Source organism: Argiope bruennichi, chromosome 9 (genome assembly GCF_947563725.1).
Source record: "Argiope bruennichi chromosome 9, qqArgBrue1.1, whole genome shotgun sequence".
NCBI lineage: Eukaryota > Metazoa > Arthropoda > Arachnida > Araneae > Araneidae > Argiope > Argiope bruennichi.
Window position 1 is genome coordinate 52383562 of NC_079159.1, and position 22505 is coordinate 52406066.

The following is a 22505-nucleotide window of genomic DNA, read 5'->3' on the forward strand; positions in this document are numbered from 1 at the left end:
AAATTTTGCTACAGGTTTTATGTTAATTAATAAGATAGCTAATATTTCATTACGTAGCATATGAAGATAATCTCATCCCGAGCAATCACTGGTAGGTTATAATCTGCAAAAAAGTATTATTTATAAAAAAATAATTAGAAAATCTTTTTTAAATTTTGGCAACGATCGCACTTTCAGCTGCATTCTATTTTTATATTCTTGTTCTGTTTTTTTAAAAATACTTTTGACAACGATTTCATTGGTTCTAAAAGAATTCTTTATTTTTTAAACTTATTATTATAAAAGTGCACTTATTAAAAGTGAATTAATGAAATTAACTTAATAACCATAAAAGTGAAAACATTAGAAAATTTTTGTGTAATATAATATTTCATGTAACTTAAGTTTTTGTATTAAAAATTTAATTAAAAAGCGCTTGCTTATAGACGCTGTGGAATCCCGTTGAGGTGCCAGAATTGAATAGATTCTTACTTTTTAGCATATGATGCATCCCTAAAATACCTCTCACAAATAATTAAGTATAGGTAAGTTTCTAATAAAAGTTTTGTGAAAATAATTAAACCATAAGTTTTTCATAGCAGAAAACAAGAATTATCTTAAGTAACAATAGATGATTTATGCAGCTTATTATACATTCGACTCACATATTCTGGATGGTTAAGGTTTTCTTTTTCTTTTTTTTCTCTCTCTTGAATACTTAAATGTATGACAGCCGCAGTCTGCTTTTTATATTTTTGATTCAAGAAATTTAGGAAAATTCTTCTACCAGCATAAATATAGCAAATAAGTTTTAGTTTTTCTTTCATATCAAGGCTTAATTGCAATTTTAAATCTACAATTTGAATTTTGAATGATAATAAAAAGGTATATATACAATTTGAATTTTCTAGTGTAAGTCCTTGAATAATGATATAGCCATCAACATATTATTGTGGATGTCTTAAACTCATTGTACTTAGCCACTTAGTGTCTTTCTATTGTAATGAAAATATAAAAAGATACAAGTAGTTAGAAAGTAATAACTGTTTTGATAAAATTATTCAAGACTTTTTGAAAAGTTATCAAATTTCCATTTTGCGTGCTTGGAAATTTTATCGTTTGAAATCATAACCGCATTTAAACCATAAAAATTTACTTACATACTAACTAGGTAAAATGAAATTTTTGATTTATACTGTTACAAATGCTTGCTGCACTATGAAACTTTCTGGACTTAACGGTTTTAATATATCTAGAAGTAATATCTGAAAATACATTCCTTTTATTTTTAAATTACTCACTAATTTATCCCAGAAATACTGTGAATAATAACTTTTGATACCTCAAACATGTCAAAAGTTAGAAAGAAAAATTTGCTTTCATATTATAACCTCATCTCTTTCACTATTTATTTTAACAATTTTTTAAAACAAAAAATATTGAATTAAAATTGAAATATTAGAAAAACCTGATCCTTCAAGGAAAATTTCAAAACAAACTATTAATTTACAAAGCATAATGGAAATATAAGAATCCAGATTTCTTTATTTTCTAGAAAGTTACACAAACTGAATTTAATTAAAATTATGAATAATGCATTTTTTTTGCTCCCCCCCGGTATTTGCTCCCCCCGGTAACAAATAATATATTTATTGTAGAATGTCATCTTTTAAACATATTTGGGTATATTCAAATTCAAAAGCCTCCAGCTTCTTGAATACACTAAGATCAAACTACTCATTCAATTCGAAACTTCTTCACGAATTTTTCCCGCTCTTTCTACCTCTTTCATTCTATTCTATCAAGTGACAATGCTCGAGGCAAATAATGCTTTTCTTGTGGAAGATCTCGTTTGATTGGTAGCATTCTTTTGTTTCGGCCTACTTGGATTTGTTTGAACAGGAAAGAAGTTTGCAAGATATACAGGGCAAACACAGGTTGAAAATATTTAGTATATATTTCCAAGAAAATGGGAGGGAAACAAGCGCATTCTTTTGTTTGTTTAAGGGCAGAATCAAAGGAACCACACCAGATGAGAAAGTCTTTTATTCTTAATTATATTTTAATTCGTTTTTATTTATACTGTTTCTTTAAATTTGGTTTCAATAAACAATTCTTGTTGCGCCTTAAATCTTTCTTTTTGTGACAATGACATTTTACATCGTTTGCTATGATCTTTAGCAATAAGTGTTAAATTACAGTGTAATAACTATGCAAGGATTTTGTTTATACAAACAGCCAAATTGGTAAACTATTTTAACCAGTTAATCACGGAATTTATTTTTAAAAGTCTCTCAGGCAATGCATAATCAAAATCAAGCGATGACATATATACATGTCGAAGACAATACAAATGATTGCATAATAAATTTTGATAAAAATTATTGCAAAACAAAATAAGATTTCTTTTTTAATAGATAAAAGAACTAAGAAGTCATAGTTGAAAAAAGGTATTGTAATTGAAAATTTAAAAATTTTCAAAAATATGACAAATTAATATTGGTCATATAATTGATACAAATTTGGAGAAATGTTCTTCTAAGAGATGTGCAGGTGTTTCTGCTGTACTTGCTTGACTATTGATAACGTCGGCAGTAGTTAAAAATCCAAGAAATCTCTCTTTAAACGTCCTAAGTATTTCCATGAAACATAAATTATCAAAAGCCTTCATATTTCCCGATTTTATTTATCTTGTTGGTATAATTATCGGAGAATATATGATATATAAAAATATATATAGGGAAACCTCTATATACAAGTAAATTTCAGTAAATACCCGATGCATTGGGGAAAATAATCAACTCCTTTTGTAAAAAGCAATGCATTCTACAGGAGATAACTTCTATAGCAAAGAATTCAAGCTAATTTTTAAAAAAAATTTATACCATGTTTATTGGAATTATGAAGAAAATATATCAGTAAATGACATTTGAATTACATCTTAATAAATAAATTTTAATGGTTTAAGAAAGAAGGATTAATAATTAGTGGTTTTAATAACTAATAATTAATGGTTTTAATAACTAATAATTAATGGTTTTAATAACTAATAATTAATGGTTTTTAGAATGAATGGTAATTTTTTATTTACTCGGCACGTATATATATTAAGCGCTAATCAAAGATTAAAATGTGCATATTTATTGCATTATATTTTTACCTCATTAGCTTTTTATAATGTCGTATTGATATAAGGGTAGAAATATTGGTTGAAAATAAAAGAAAGTCATGTGTTTATTAAAAAAAATTATTCGAAAGAGAATTATTGACTTTATATCAGTGTTTATGTTATCTTTTTAAAGGTAATTGTTTTTGTTTGATTTAATAACACTTTGTATTCCAAAGGCGCAAATATAATTTTTGTAGATTTCAGATATTAATTAAAAATTTGGTTAAATTTAGTAATTGAATACATGAAAGAAAAATATGCATTTTAGGAAACAGGGTGCGACAAAATCATCTAATTTCTGTAGCCTCCTAAATGCACCGGAGATTGAATCTTCCCCTCAAAATGTATTTTTAGATATATTATTTTTATCTTCAAAGTTTAAAGACAGTTTTTCAAAAGATATTCGGAAAAATACGTAAATCCGAAACTGTCCAGATATTTTTGACCACAGAATATATCTTTGCTAAATGTAATTGCACACACACACACACACACACACACACACACACACACACACACACACACACACACACACACACACACACACACACACACACACACACACACACACACACACACACACACACACACACACTGCAGGGATAAAACTGCAATTACTTAAAAAGAATCTTGCTAAAGAAAAGGAGAATAGTCTAAGATGCAAAAAAGAGCATGTAGATGTTAAATGACGTGATCAACTCTGCTGTTAATGCGACTCTTACGTTGATAAAAAGATTCCATTCGAAAAGAAAAGGATAAAACAATTTGAAATTCGCAATGAATCAGGAATCAGAATAATGGAATTCCAATTTCTTTATAATTTAAACTTCAATAGCTCTATATTTACTAATACGCAGCCCAAATTCAATATATTATTTTTGTGATTTTCCATATACTATTTTATACCTCTTAAATTACATACTTTAAAAAATAAAGTTTAGAAATAGATTTTAAAGATAAATTCAGATGTATAGTCCGAAACATAGCAGCATAACAATATTTTAACACCGATTCTATTTTTATGTTATTTTCAAACATTTAATTGTGATTGTAACAACGATGACATGAACATAAAAATTTATTTAATTTTAATTCTTATAATGTATTTATTTGTAATTTATTAAATGCAGTAACTTTAAAATGCTGAAAAGAGAAGTGTTCCGTACAATATTATTTAACAAAATTATCAAGAGAAAAAAAAAATTTCGACATAAGTAATTAAAAATCTGCTTAAAATTTTGAAAAAAAATTTATTATTGAAAACCTTTTATTCAAGAAGTATCTACCTGTCAAATGTGGTAGCAATTTGACTTGCAACGAATTTTGTACGATTTTCACATTACGTAATACGCAGATAAGATCCAGTTTATAAGCATTAACATGTAAATAGCAAAACGTTCTAAAGTCAAATTTTAAAACCAAATCAGCTATGGAACCTTGGTCCATTCACATCACATTGCATTCAAATAAACGAACGGATGCAAATCAGGAAAGCGCAACAGACATAAAGAGCTAATCAGCCCGTGAATTGTGTGGATATTCGAACCTTATCACGTAATGTTCCGTTCTTACTAAGAAATGCGCTTCCATTCAACCATGCAATCTACCATCAAGGATCTTGAATAGGCAGTTGCATTCAAGAATGTTGCATTCAATGGTCTTCTAAGCGTGTCTGCAGCATATTATCCGAGTACTAAGGATAAATTTCATTGTTTCCAGGCCAGATAATGCTTTCGCCATTTCATCGCGATTCTCTGTACTCTGTTGAAAGGATATGAAACAGGACGCTGATTCAACAAAGCAATGCATCGCATCCAATAATATATATGGAGGATTTTGAGGTGATGTTGTAAAGGGTATTTAAAACTTTACTACAGTTCAGTACAATTTAATTAAAGAGTTTCCCGAATAAATGCATTTAAATGTGTGGTATTATTACGCCTAATTACTGCATTATATCTAACTTACAACCATTTTAAAATTCAGGCTTAATATTATATCTGGGTGCAAGTCTAAATGTTACCAAAATATAGGAGTTTAATTAAATTAGATTAAAGTAAAAAAATAATAATTAAATAATAATAATAGGAGCTTATTTACTTATGTCATAAAATACGACACATTTCATAAAGTAATTAATTTACACTACTTACGAAACTAGGGCCGGGATAGCTTGGTTGGAAGGGCTTTGGATTCGCGTCCAATGGGTTGAGAGTTTGAACCTCGCCGGCCGAAGACTCACCGCGCGCGTGTGTGTGTGTGGTGGCTGGCGCACGTATAAATCTGTCGTAGCCACAAAGTTCTCCAAATATTTCTTGTTTTGCTTAACAGAGAAGAAAGATAGACGTTCAAGTGAAGTGTAAGCGATAAGTAGCTCTCGAGGGAAAGCAGAGAAAATTTATTTTTATGATCACGCCGAAACCCAGCGACTTTCTAATTAGTAGTTTATGAAGAAACTAATTTTTATTATCGTAAAGAAATATTCGTAACCGTGATATGAAATGGCTTATCGGAAATTGTATAAAAATAAAGAGTGGATCGATGTGACTAAATGGATGACTAGTCAAGATAACTATTTCCTGATTTTTCTTGCGTTAATCTCCTATTTTTTGCGAACAGGAGCACAGGATATGTGCTCACGAACAGTGCAGAAATACTTCGTTAAGGAAATGTCCCCTATATTTGACATCGAGTGTTCCTCTCATTATGTAAGTGGGAAATATTTTGAGTAAAAATCATTTGTCATCTTCGTTAAAAAATGTTTTATAAATATTCTTTTTTGAGAGAAAAAGAATAAAGAAAAAAAAACAATATAAAAGGAAATTTGGAAGACATTTTTGAAATTTCATGCTTAAATATGTGCTCCAAATTATCGTATACATAAAACAAACTAGCAAACAAAAAAGATACAAAATAAATTATTGAAATTAAAGTCCATAAGTAATATTCTGATACCTTCGTATCCAAAATAACTTAAATAAGCAGTAAATGAACAAAACAAAATGAAGCATTTTGACGATTGAAATGCGAGTACTTGACAAATTGAAGAATATTTCAAAACACAGACAGCATGAATGAAAACTTCTTTCATTTTTTTCTTTTTGAAAAATGTAGATGTTTCCATTTGTTTAAAATCAAAAATAGTAATTAGATTTAAAGAGAAAGGGAATATTCATATATTCTTCTAGGAACATAAAAATGAATGATATATTTAAATTACTGTCTTTTGAAGATAATGACATTTTGGAACTGAAAACTACCCTCTGTGTTTCCCATGCATCTGCAAAAAAAATTTCTCATTTCGAAGTCATTAAAAGAAGACATTAATTGTGAATGAATGAAGTATTTCTTTTATTCTGTAAATGTTCTTAAAGACGTCTTGTTTCTGTTTGGATTAATGGAATGCAATTTTTTAAAATATAACTCTCTACGTCAGTATTGCTTTGTATGTAATTAATGGACTTTTTAAATATGAGAATATGCATGTTTCGCATCTTAATTCTTCTTGGATGAAAGTTGTCACGCATTTTTATATTAAATCTTTTGTAATGCTAAGACCTTTTGGGGGAATAGAGAATAAGCTTATGAAAGAATTGTTGGCTTATTTTGTTTACTCTATTTTTCTTATCACCAAGTTAAATTTATGTGTGATATTAAAAGGTTTTTTAAATTAATTTTTAATAAGTTATAATACGTTGCAATATTCTTTCTTTGGTATTTATATAGCTGTATCATTTCATTTGTTCTGTTGTTTCTTTAAGAAAACCTTGATCGTATAGGTGTATTAGAAGAAAGTATAGCTTGAAATATGATCATCATATGCAATAACAACGTGACTGATTGAGATCTCGAGAAATAATGTGCTTGGGGAAAAAAAAAATAAAAAAAACGAGTAGCATATTGTAGCATACTGATTTGTGTACGTAAAAATAACTCTTTAACCAACGATTTAGACCAAACGATAGAAAGATAAAAAATGAAATTTTCAATTGCAAATTTCAAGTTATCATGTGAGAACATTATTATTTTTAAGTCATTATTTGTCTTAATTAATTTAAGTCATTAACTAGTTTAAACTGGTTTGAAATAATCACGAGACCTCTCTCTCTCTCTCTCTCTTTCTATATATATATATATATATATATATATATTTAAAACTTTCATTTCAATTTTTCTAGCTGGCAAACAAAGTTTTGGAACTCGATCGATTTTGAGAAGGGGAAAAAACCCCCCAAAAAAACCACCGCTTTCTTAAATATCGACTCATGCTTAATCTAATAGTCTCGTGATTGTTTCAAACCGGTTTAAACTGGTTAATGACTTAAATTAATTAAAACAATTCATATGAATTCAGGGAAGGAATAATTTGGCAATGAAGTTGTAACTTTAGTTGGCGATAAATCGCCAAATGTGACAACCGTCTGCATTATTTTCTAATAATCGTAAAAGCGAAAAATTGATGCCTCAAAACCGATAAATCGCAAATTTGTTGCCTACGCATTTTGTGGTTTCAAAAACTCAAACCAAAACAACATCATGTTGTCACATGATAAAAAAAAAATCGAATTTCGAATATGTTTCAAACAATTCAGCATATTATAAATATAAAAATAGGCTATTGTATTAATTGCATGAATAGAAAATTAACCTTTTAATAGGATTTTAAATTTTTTTACTTTCTCGTTTACGTTGTACAGAGAAAGTACGATAATAATAATAATAAAAAAAAATCAAATTCTAGATTTTGAAAAATCTCCACGTTTCAGAACTTCTTTAGTTTGGAAAACACATTTCTGGAAAATATCCGTCTATCTGTCTGTCTCCCTGTGAGAAAGATAACGTAAAAACGCTTTGAGTTAGACGAATGAAATTTGGTAAACGGGTTTTACACGAAATATGTAAATTTCAATCAAAATTTGAGCAAAATCCATTCCGAGGAAGTTTGTATGCCCGCCTGTCAGAATATAATTTAAAACGATAACTAAAAAAAGAAAAGAGATAAAGAGATTAAATTTTTTACGCAGATATAACTTCTATAGTGTCGATATTCGCCACACTTTGGGTCAGTTAAGACACAGAGGTGATCATCTGTCGATTTGTACTTTGCATATAATCGCGATTATTCAAACGCAGTGCTTAAATTTATAAAATTTAGTTTGATATTTTGTAGCGTCAAAAATATTTTTGCATCAAATTTTTGTTTTAATCTGTAGGATAAAAAAAGTCAAAAACACAAATTCGAGTTTTCGAAACTATTAACCGCATGCCGGTGATTAATGGCCAAAAACCATACCACGGATGGCACATTAGGTATCCATGTCAAAGGTTAATATTTTGCATTTAGTGTACGCCAGTGCCATGCAAGACATGACAACGCCTTTATTTGAGAGTATGCAAGAAAGTTTTGGGGAAACCACTTTTCCGAGAAAGTTCAAAAAATGAACAGTTTTGATTTTTAAAAGTTTTTATGAATATTTTTAAGTATATATATATATATATATATATATATATATATATATATATATATATATATATATATATATATATATATATATATATATATATATATATATATATATATATATATATATACAAAAGTATTAAAATCAAGTAATTAATTAAATAAATATAAAAGTAATTAATAAAAGTAAAAAATAATATAAAAGTAATTAATTAAATATAAAAAAGAATCCGGCCTGTTATTTTTGTTATTGTATTTTTACTTAGTAGTGGTTATTTTCTTCTAATTTGTTGTTTTGTATTTTCCTTTCTGTTAAAATAGTATATCTCTTGGGCCTAATTTCAGGGGATTTTCGGGTTACGAGGAATCATTATTAGACTATTGTCTACATTTCCTTCACAGAAAAAATCCTCTTTCTTTGAATCCCTGCCTGAGGGTGACCCTTGAAAAAGTCTTCAGGCCGGATTCTTTTTTATATTTTTCATTTGGTTTAATTTTTATTTGGTTTTTTGATTTTCCTATTAACTTGATTTTAATACTTTTGTATCAATTCTTCTGTGTTTTAGAAGTAGCTGCAGTTGCACTCTCTAAATACTGTGAAGTTTTTTTTCCTGTTCCTTTTTTGGTTTAGTTTGAATAGGAAATAATTTTTAGTTGCGATTTCGAAACTGTTTTGCTTCGTTTTCATTTTAGTTGCGATTTCGAAACTGTTTAGTTTCGTTTTCAAACTATTTTTTACTTTAGATTGGTTACTGAATATATATATATATATATATATATATATATATATATATATATATATATATATATATATATATATATATATATATATATATATATATATATATATAACATTACTTTGGTTGAAGGACAATACAGGTTTGAAGACATATCCGAGACGTTGTATTTTTAATTTTCTTTAATATCCATTCCGGGAAAGCAATTTATTTACAAGCAGGCGCAGCCTGCACAAAAGCAGAAGTAAAAAAAAGAGCAGGAAGGGAAGAAGGGACGAAACAAATGATCACTAGTCTTATATATCATGTAATTTCCATGCGCCAATTGAATACTCGTTTTGACCATTAAACCTTGGAAAGGGCACCGATCCTTTTTTTTTTGTGTAAAAATTGCGCAGTAATTTTTACACAGCTTCATCCCTGGATTGAGATCAGGAAATATAACTATGGGCTAAATTAAGATAAATCTTCAAAAATTTATTTGTTCAAACCAATAATAAGATTAAAAGTTCAATATGGTAATTAATAAACGAATAAACATGCAATTGAAGTATCAATGTTAAAATGCAAAAATTAAAAGTGCAGAAGAATTTTTTTGAGAACTATATCAAAGAATTTGGCTTTGAGGTGTTGATTTGTAATACGTTGCTACAATATTAACAATATCTATGTCATGTCAGTTAAATTTTCAAAGAATTATGATATTTTATAGAAATAGTACTATTTTTTTGAATTAAGTACTTAATTCAGAAACAGTATTTATTTTATGCAAAAGTACTTAAACAGTACTTATTCTTCAGAAATAATGGTTCCTTCCAATGAACAAAGCACAACTTTAGCAAAAATAACATAGTTTTTTTTTTTGGATTAACTGAGAAATACACATTTCTTTTTCAGAGAACGAATTTTACTTCTCACATTAAATTTCATACCAAACTGCTAACAACAAGCATTGCAAAAAAAAAAAAAAAAAAAAATCCTTTGTGTCAATATAAAGCAAGTTACGTAATTAATTAATTCCAGTTCAAACAGATTCTCCACGCACAAAACATTTGTTGTTTCCAGTGGATTTGTTTTAAAATAAACACCTGGGAAAATACTTTATCGTCACTGTTTGATCTTTACCAAAATAGAATGAATTTATCTTTTTTTTAGTCTCCGATGTATAGAGAAAATACCAACATAGAATGATTCATTTGTTCGGAATCTTTAGGAAGTTGTTAAAATTGAAGCATCCATTTAATTACTTGGGCTTTGTTTAATTATTTACAATAAATTCTGTACGAAAAAGCCACCCTTTGTAATGAAAGAGATGCCAAGGAAATTTAAACATGCTTCTCTGCTCAGTAAAATGCGATTTGAGAGGTATAGAGCAAATATTTATTTAAGGTAAGAAGATTATTTAATTAGAGACATTCTGTAAGGTTCATTTATCTCAAAATATTTACAGGAAAAAAACCCTACAAATTTAATCGCTTTTCGATTAATTATTAGCAAGATTTATGCTTATGAAAAAAATTTCTTTAAAGATAAAAGATGTAGAAACAGTATATTATTTTTTTTTACTTTCTCGTATATGTAGTATAGCGAATGTATAGTAATTGTCAAAAAAATCGTCACTTGATTCGAAAAACCCATCTTAACGTCTAGAAAGGCTTAAAAGGAATATATATATATATATATATATATATATAAAAGTGTGAAGTGAAATTTCCATTTAATATATCTAGTGGCATATTTAACGTTTATAAGTGCTTAAAAGGAAAAAAAAAGTATATAAAAATTTGAAATGAAATTTGCATTTAAATGTGCACATTTAAAATCTAAAATGCATTGCAACTATCAAAACAGGAAGCTGTCTTGAAACAAATCTACTGAACAGTCTTGTTTTTTTTTAAACAAATAATACGAAAACGTTTTTTTATCTTCCAATCCGAAGAATAAAATTTCTTGCTCTATGTGTTCCGTAAAATGGAGAGGAAATTGTAATGTTTCCTGCTCACAAAAGAAGTCATGTTTATACAAGTACTTTAAAACCAAACAGAAAAAAATGGCAAAAATTCCATTTCCGTCAGAAACAATTTTACCCTGGCAGAAGCAGATGAAGTTCCTGACATTGATCTTCTAATTCTGTTCTAAGCCTACCCCGGAGTTAGCTCAGTTGTTCGTGACCGCAGAAAATTCTCTGGTCTTCCATAAAGTAAAAAAGTTTTAACTTTTTAACTGTTCCGGTGATTTAAACCCTGGAGCGTAACTTTTCTCTGGTCATTACTGAAATTTTTTCATGGAAGCGGTCATCATCTAAATAAATGTTTGATCATGAGGAATGCTTAAAGCATTTGACTGTTATTGCGATATTTTTAGAAGCAAAATGAATTGGTAAAAAAGAAATAAAAGCATTTGTAATTTTTGTTAAAAACAGCTGACTTATTATAATTTGGATTTAGAATCCTTACTGAGATGGTTATTGACCACACCTCTGAATAAAATTTAAGATCACGTGAAATCTTAGTTTATACTTTAAAATTTAAAGTCATATTTTCCTTCTTAGATCAAACAAATGCAAATATTAGGCTAATTATTTACCATTTTTACATATCGATAGGTTTAATATAAATTTTATATTTTAAGAATGCTATTTTTAAATTTATAATTCAATTTTTATATCTTACTCTTATAGATCTAGGTGTATGTTTGAAAATCAGTAAACTGGCTTTCCTGCCAATATACTTTCTAATTAGACTTTAAAGGTAGGAGAGCAATGTTTCTAAAACTTCGCGTAATTTATGCATAGCCAAAAGTTTTAATTTTCATATAAAATAGTGTTCAAATAAAATATCTTATAGTTCTCGAAAAGCTGAATAGTTTCCAAATTAAAACTTCAAAGAAAACATTTTCTAAAAATCTAAGCGGGAAGTTGAGATAGAAATTTTTGACGAATTTAAATCAATTGAAAATGAATATCTGAAAATATATAACATTGTTTATTTAAATTCTAGCTATTTAAAAAAATTCAGTTAACACTAAGTTGAAAATTGTATTCTCATTTCCAAAACTAGTCGAGTAATCATTGAAGAATTTTCAGAGCAAATAATTTCCAAAACAACAGGAAATATCAGAAACTTCAATTTTTAATCTTCCCAAAATTCTCTAATGTGAAACAGAATTTTAATGAAGAACATGATTGCCGCACATATTTTTTTTTCGTTCTTAACCTTAACAAAATTTAATTTTTGACAATAAATGCCAAATTTGTTTCGAGAGCTCGTCCTTTACACACATCTAAATTTATTCTGTTTTTGAAGCCCGCGGCATCACTTTTCCGTTAAGAGGAAAATTTTCAATCCATAAAGGTAGTTCTTTCCAAAGTTTCCTACTCTTTATACCTCTTTCTCTTTATTCCACCCTCCCAGAATGCCTGGAGCAAAGAACATTTTTCTTACCAAACATCAGGTTTGATCGGCCAAGCTCTTTTGTTTCGCTCGATGTGACTGTCAAAATAGAAAGTAACTTTGTACAATGTAAGGAATACGTGCACCTTCAGAAAGAACCTTGCTTGTTTTTGAAAGGAAAGGGGAGAAGAAGGAATTATTCATCGTCTATTTATTTTGGAATCGGATGAATCCCAAGTAACAGTGAATTTTCTAATTAAAATGATGTATTGAGCAGTAATTGTTATGTCGAACGTTTTTAATTTATTATGGTATTATTATTATGCCATTTATTATTATTATTAAGGAATGCATCGACATGTTCATTTTGGAATAGGATGAATCCCAAGTAACAGTGAATTTTCCAATTAAAATGATGTATTGAGCAGTAATTGTTATGTCGAACGTTTTTAATTTATTACGGTATTATTATTATGCCATTTATTATTATTATTAAGGAATGCATCGGCATGTTCATTCTGGAATCGGATGAATCCCAAGTAACAGGGAATTTTCCAATTAAAATGATGTATTGAGCAGTAATTGTTACGCCGAACGTTTTTAATTTATTATGGTATTATTATTATGCTATTTATTATTATTATTCAGGAATGCATCGGCATGTTCATTTTGGAATCGGATGAATCCCAAGTAACAGTGAATTTTCCAATTAAAATGATGTATTGAGCAGTAATTGTTATGTCGAACGTTTTTAATTTATTATGGTATTATTATTATGCCATTTATTATTATTATTAAGGAATGCATCGGCATGTTCATTCTGGAATCGGATGAATCCCAAGTAACAGGGAATTTTCCAATTAAAATGATGTATTGAGCAGTAATTGCTATGTCGAACGTTTTTAATTTATTATGGTATTATTATTATGCCATTTATTATTATTATTAAGGAATGCATCGGCATGTTCATTCTGGAATCGGATGAATCCCAAGTAACAGGGAATTTTCCAATTAAAATGATGTATTGAGCAGTAATTGCTATGTCGAACGTTTTTAATTTATTATGGTATTATTATTATGCCATTTATTATTATTATTAAGGAATGCATCGGCATGTTCATTTTGGAATAGGATGAATCCCAAGTAACAGTGAATTTTCCAATTAAAATGATGTATTGAGCAGTAATTGTTATGTCGAACGTTTTTAATTTATTATGGTATTATTATTATGCCATTTATTATTATTATTAAGGAATGCATCGGCATGTTCATTTTGGAATAGGATGAATCCCAAGTAACAGTGAATTTTCCAATTAAAATGATGTATTGAGCAGTAATTGTTATGTCGAACGTTTTTAATTTATTATGGTATTATTATTATGCCATTTATTATTATTATTAAGGAATGCATCGACATGTTCATTTTGGAATAGGATGAATCCCAAGTAACAGTGAATTTTCCAATTAAAATGATGTATTGAGCAGTAATTGTTATGCCGAACGTTTTTAATTTATTACGGTATTATTATTATGCCATTTATTATTATTATTAAGGAATGCATCGGCATGTTCATTCTGGAATCGGATGAATCCCAAGTAACAGGGAATTTTCCAATTAAAATGATGTATTGAGCAGTAATTGTTATGCCGAACGTTTTTAATTTATTATGGTATTATTATTATGCCATTTATTAATATTATTCAGGAATGCATCGGCATGTTCATTCTGGAATCGGATGAATCCCAAGTAACAGTGAATTTTCCAATTAAAATGATGTATTGAGCAGTAATTGTTATGTCGAACGTTTTTAATTTATTATGGTATTATTATTATGCCATTTATAATTATTATTAAGGAATGCATCGGCATGTTCATTCTGGAATCGGATGAATCCCAAGTAACAGGGAATTTTCCAATTAAAATGATGTATTGAGCAGTAATTGCTATGTCGAACGTTTTTAATTTATTATGGTATTATTATTATGCCATTTATTATTATTATTAAGGAATGCATCGGCATGTTCATTTTGGAATAGGATGAATCCCAAGTAACAGTGAATTTTCCAATTAAAATGATGTATTGAGCAGTAATTGTTATGTCGAACGTTTTCAATTTATTATGGTATTATTATTATGCCATTTATTATTATTATTAAGGAATGCATCGGCATGTTCATTCTGGAATCGGATGAATCCCAAGTAACAGGGAATTTTCCAATTAAAATGATTTATTGAGCAGTAATTGCTATGTCGAACGTTTTTAATTTATTATGGTATTATTATTATGCCATTTATTATTATTATTAAGGAATGCATCGGCATGTTCATTTTGGAATAGGATGCATCCCAAGTAACAGTGAATTTTCCAATTAAAATGATGTATTGAGCAGTAATTGTTATGTCGAACGTTTTTAATTTATTATGGTATTATTATTATGCCATTTATTATTATTATTAAGGAATGCATCGGCATGTTCATTCTGGAATCGGATGAATCCCAAGTAACAGGGAATTTTCCAATTAAAATGATGTATTGAGCAGTAATTGTTATGCCGAACGTTTTTAATTTATTATGGTATTATTATTATGCCATTTATTATTATTATTCAGGAATGCATCGGCATGTTCATTCTGGAATCGGATGAATCCCAAGTAACAGTGAATTTTCCAATTAAAATGATGTATTGAGCAGTAATTGTTATGTCGAAAGTTTTAATTTATTATGGTATTATTATTATGCCATTTATCATTATTATTAAGGAATGCATCGGCATGTTCATTCTGGAATCGGATGAATCCCAAGTAACAGGGAATTTTCCAATTAAAATGATGTATTGAGCAGTAATTGCTATGTCGAACGTTTTTAATTTATTATGGTATTATTATTATGCCATTTATTATTATTATTAAGGAATGCATCGGCATGTTCATTTTGGAATCGGATGAATCCCAAGTAACAGGGAATTTTCCAATTAAAATGATGTATTGAGCAGTAATTGTTATGTCGAACGTTTTTAATTTATTATGGTATTATTATTATGCCATTTATTATTATTATTAAGGAATGCATCGGCATGTTCATTTTGGAATAGGATGAATCCCAAGTAACAGTGAATTTTCCAATTAAAATGATGTATTGAGCAGTAATTGTTATGCCGAACGTTTTTAATTTATTACGGTATTATTATTATGCCATTTATTATTATTATTAAGGAATGCATCGGCATGTTCATTCTGGAATCGGATGAATCCCAAGTAACAGGGAATTTTCCAATTAAAATGATGTATTGAGCAGTAATTGTTATGCCGAACGTTTTTAATTTATTATGGTATTATTATTATGCCATTTATTATTATTATTCAGGAATGCATCGGCATGTTCATTCTGGAATCGGATGAATCCCAAGTAACAGTGAATTTTCCAATTAAAATGATGTATTGAGCAGTAATTGTTATGTCGAAAGTTTTAATTTATTATGGTATTATTATTATGCCATTTATCATTATTATTAAGGAATGCATCGGCATGTTCATTCTGGAATCGGATGAATCCCAAGTAACAGGGAATTTTCCAATTAAAATGATGTATTGAGCAGTAATTGCTATGTCGAACGTTTTTAATTTATTATGGTATTATTATTATGCCATTTATTATTATTATTAAGGAATGCATCGGCATGTTCATTTTGGAATCGGATGAATCCCAAGTAACAGGGAATTTTCCAATTAAAATGATGTATTGAGCAGTAATTGTTATGTCGAACGTTTTTAATTTATTATGGTATTATTATTATGCCATTTATTATTATTATTAAGGAATGCATCGGCATGTTCATTTTGGAATAGGATGAATCCCAAGTAACAGTGAATTTTCCAATTAAAATGATGTATTGAGCAGTAATTGTTATGCCGAACGTTTTTAATTTATTACGGTATTATTATTATGCCATTTATTATTATTATTAAGGAATGCATCGGCATGTTCATTCTGGAATCGGATGAATCCCAAGTAACAGGGAATTTTCCAATTAAAATGATGTATTGAGCAGTAATTGTTATGCCGAACGTTTTTAATTTATTATGGTATTATTATTATGCCATTTATTATTATTATTCAGGAATGCATCGGCATGTTCATTCTGGAATCGGATGAATCCCAAGTAACAGTGAATTTTCCAATTAAATTGATGTATTGAGCAGTAATTGTTATGTCGAAAGTTTTAATTTATTATGGTATTATTATTATGCCATTTATCATTATTATTAAGGAATGCATCGGCATGTTCATTCTGGAATCGGATGAATCCCAAGTAACAGGGAATTTTCCAATTAAAATGATGTATTGAGCAGTAATTGCTATGTCGAACGTTTTTAATTTATTATGGTATTATTATTATGCCATTTATTATTATTATTAAGGAATGCATCGGCATGTTCATTTTGGAATCGGATGGATCCCAAGTAACAGGGAATTTTCCAATTAAAATGATGTATTGAGCAGTAATTGCTATGTCGAACGTTTTTAATTTATTATGGTATTATTATTATGCCATTTATTATTATTATTAAGGAATGCATCGGCATGTTCATTTTGGAATCGGATGAATCCCAAGTAACAGGGAATTTTCCAATTAAAATGATGTATTGAGCAGTAATTGTTATGTCGAACGTTTTTAATTTATTATGGTATTATTATTATGCCATTTATTATTATTATTAAGGAATGCATCGGCATGTTCATTTTGGAATAGGATGAATCCCAAGTAACAGTGAATTTTCCAATTAAAATGATGTATTGAGCAGTAATTGTTATGTCGAACGTTTTTAATTTATTATGGTATTATTATTATGCCATTTATTATTATTATTAAGGAATGCATCGGCATGTTCATTTTGGAATAGGATGAATCCCAAGTAACAGTGAATTTTCCAATTAAAATGATGTATTGAGCAGTAATTGTTATGTCGAAAGTTTTAATTTATTATGGTATTATTATTATGCCATTTATCATTATTATTAAGGAATGCATCGGCATGTTCATTCTGGAATCGGATGAATCCCAAGTAACAGGGAATTTTCCAATTAAAATGATGTATTGAGCAGTAATTGCTATGTCGAACGTTTTTAATTTATTATGGTATTATTATTATGCCATTTATTATTATTATTAAGGAATGCATCGGCATGTTCATTTTGGAATCGGATGGATCCCAAGTAACAGGGAATTTTCCAATTAAAATGATGTATTGAGCAGTAATTGCTATGTCGAACGTTTTTAATTTATTATGGTATTATTATTATGCCATTTATTATTATTATTAAGGAATGCATCGGCATGTTCATTTTGGAATCGGATGAATCCCAAGTAACAGGGAATTTTCCAATTAAAATGATGTATTGAGCAGTAATTGTTATGTCGAACGTTTTTAATTTATTATGGTATTATTATTATGCCATTTATTATTATTATTAAGGAATGCATCGGCATGTTCATTTTGGAATAGGATGAATCCCAAGTAACAGTGAATTTTCCAATTAAAATGATGTATTGAGCAGTAATTGTTATGTCGAACGTTTTTAATTTATTATGGTATTATTATTATGCCATTTATTATTATTATTAAGGAATGCATCGGCATGTTCATTTTGGAATAGGATGAATCCCAAGTAACAGTGAATTTTCCAATTAAAATGATGTATTGAGCAGTAATTGTTATGTCGAACGTTTTTAATTTATTATGGTATTATTATTATGCCATTTATTATTATTATTAAGGAATGCATCGACATGTTCATTTTGGAATAGGATGAATCCCAAGTAACAGTGAATTTTCCAATTAAAATGATGTATTGAGCAGTAATTGTTATGCCGAACGTTTTTAATTTATTACGGTATTATTATTATGCCATTTATTATTATTATTAATGAATGCATCGGCATGTTCATTCTGGAATCGGATGAATCCCAAGTAACAGGGAATTTTCCAATTAAAATGATGTATTGAGCAGTAATTGTTATGCCGAACGTTTTTAATTTATTATGGTATTATTATTATGCCATTTATTATTATTATTCAGGAATGCATCGGCATGTTCATTTTGGAATAGAATGAATCCCAAGTAACAGTGAATTTTCCAATTAAAATGATGTATTGAGCAGTAATTGTTAAGTCGAACGTTTTTAATTTATTATGGTATTATTATTATGCCATTTATTATTATTATTAAGGAATGCATCGGCATGTTCATTTTGGAATAGGATGAATCCCAAGTAACAGTGAATTTTCCAATTAAAATGATGTATTGAGCAGTAATTGTTATGTCGAACGTTTTTAATTTATTACGGTATTATTATTATGCCATTTATTATTATTATTAAGGAATGCATCGGCATGTTCATTCTGGAATCGGATGAATCCCAAGTAACAGGGAATTTTCCAATTAAAATGATGTATTGAGCAGTAATTGTTATGCCGAACGTTTTTAATTTATTATGGTATTATTATTATGCTATTTATTATTATTATTCAGGAATGCATCGGCATGTTCATTTTGGAATCGGATGAATCCCAAGTAACAGTGAATTTTCCAATTAAAATGATGTATTGAGCAGTAATTGTTATGTCGAACGTTTTTAATTTATTATGGTATTATTATTATGCCATTTATTATTATTATTAAGGAATGCATCGGCATGTTCATTCTGGAATCGGATGAATCCCAAGTAACAGGGAATTTTCCAATTAAAATGATGTATTGAGCAGTAATTGCTATGTCGAACGTTTTTAATTTATTATGGTATTATTATTATGCCATTTATTATTATTATTAAGGAATGCATCGGCATGTTCATTCTGGAATCGGATGAATCCCAAGTAACAGGGAATTTTCCATTTAAAATGATGTATTGAGCAGTAATTGTTATGCCGAACGTTTTTAATTTATTATGGTATTATTATTATGCTATTTATTATTATTATTCAGGAATGCATCGGCATGTTCATTTTGGAATCGGATGAATCCCAAGTAACAGTGAATTTTCCAATTAAAATGATGTATTGAGCAGTAATTGTTATGTCGAACGTTTTTAATTTATTATGGTATTATTATTATGCCATTTATTATTATTATTAAGGAATGCATCGGCATGTTCATTCTGGAATCGGATGTATCCCAAGTAACAGGGAATTTTCCAATTAAAATGATGTATTGAGCAGTAATTGCTATGTCGAACGTTTTTAATTTATTATGGTATTATTATTATGCCATTTATTATTATTATTAAGGAATGCATCGGCATGTTCATTTTGGAATAGGATGAATCCCAAGTAACAGTGAATTTTCCAATTAAAATGATGTATTGAGCAGTAATTGTTATGTCGAACGTTTTTAATTTATTATGGTATTAGTATTATGCCATTTATTATTATTATTAAGGAATGCATCGGCATGTTCATTTTGGAATAGGATGAATCCCAAGTAACAGTGAATTTTCCAATTAAAATGATGTATTGAGCATTAATTGTTATGTCGAACGTTTTTAATTTATTATGGTATTATTATTATGCCATTTATTATTATTATTAAGGAATGCATCGGCATGTTCATTTTGGAATAGGATGAATCCCAAGTAACAGGGAATTTTCCAATTAAAATGATGTATTGAGCAGTAATTGTTATGTCGAACGTTTTTAATTTATTACGGTATTATTATTATGCCATTTATTATTATTATTAAGGAATGCATCGGCATGTTCATTCTGGAATCGGATGAATCCCAAGTAACAGGGAATTTTCCAATTAAAATGATGTATTGAGCAGTAATTGCTATGTCGAACGTTTTTAATTTATTATGGTATTATTATTATGCCATTTATTATTATTATTAAGGAATGCATCGGCATGTTCATTTTGGAATAGGATGAATCCCAAGTAACAGTGAATTTTCCAATTAAAATGATGTATTGAGCAGTAATTGTTATGTCGAACGTTTTTAATTTATTATGGTATTATTATTATGCCATTTATTATTATTATTAAGGAATGCATCGGCATGTTCATTTTGGAATAGGATGAATCCCAAGTAACAGTGAATTTTCCAATTAAAATGATGTATTGAGCAGTAATTGTTATGTCGAACGTTTTTAATTTATTATGGTATTATTATTATGCCATTTATTATTATTATTAAGGAATGCATCGACATGTTCATTTTGGAATAGGATGAATCCCAAGTAACAGTGAATTTTCCAATTAAAATGATGTATTGAGCAGTAATTGTTATGCCGAACGTTTTTAATTTATTACGGTATTATTATTATGCCATTTATTATTATTATTAAGGAATGCATCGGCATGTTCATTCTGGAATCGGATGAATCCCAAGTAACAGGGAATTTTCCAATTAAAATGATGTATTGAGCAGTAATTGTTATGCCGAACGTTTTTAATTTATTATGGTATTATTATTATGCCATTTATTAATATTATTCAGGAATGCATCGGCATGTTCATTCTGGAATAGGATGAATCCCAAGTAACAGTGAATTTTCCAATTAAAATGATGTATTGAGCAGTAATTGTTATGTCGAACGTTTTTAATTTATTATGGTATTATTATTATGCCATTTATTATTATTATTAAGGAATGCATCGGCATGTTCATTTTGGAATAGGATGAATCCCAAGTAACAGTGAATTTTCCAATTAAAATGATGTATTGAGCAGTAATTGTTATGTCGAACGTTTTTAATTTATTATGGTATTATTATTATGCCATTTATTATTATTATTAAGGAATGCATCGGCATGTTCATTTTGGAATAGGATGAATCCCAAGTAACAGTGAATTTTCCAATTAAAATGATGTATTGAGCAGTAATTGTTATGTCGAACGTTTTTAATTTATTATGGTATTATTATTATGCCATTTATTATTATTATTAAGGAATGCATCGACATGTTCATTTTGGAATAGGATGAATCCCAAGTAACAGTGAATTTTCCAATTAAAATGATGTATTGAGCAGTAATTGTTATGCCGAACGTTTTTAATTTATTACGGTATTATTATTATGCCATTTATTATTATTATTAATGAATGCATCGGCATGTTCATTCTGGAATCGGATGAATCCCAAGTAACAGGGAATTTTCCAATTAAAATGATGTATTGAGCAGTAATTGTTATGCCGAACGTTTTTAATTTATTATGGTATTATTATTATGCCATTTATTATTATTATTCAGGAATGCATCGGCATGTTCATTTTGGAATAGAATGAATCCCAAGTAACAGTGAATTTTCCAATTAAAATGATGTATTGAGCAGTAATTGTTAAGTCGAACGTTTTTAATTTATTATGGTATTATTATTATGCCATTTATTATTATTATTAAGGAATGCATCGGCATGTTCATTTTGGAATAGGATGAATCCCAAGTAACAGTGAATTTTCCAATTAAAATGATGTATTGAGCAGTAATTGTTATGTCGAACGTTTTTAATTTATTACGGTATTATTATTATGCCATTTATTATTATTATTAAGGAATGCATCGGCATGTTCATTCTGGAATCGGATGAATCCCAAGTAACAGGGAATTTTCCAATTAAAATGATGTATTGAGCAGTAATTGTTATGCCGAACGTTTTTAATTTATTATGGTATTATTATTATGCTATTTATTATTATTATTCAGGAATGCATCGGCATGTTCATTTTGGAATCGGATGAATCCCAAGTAACAGTGAATTTTCCAATT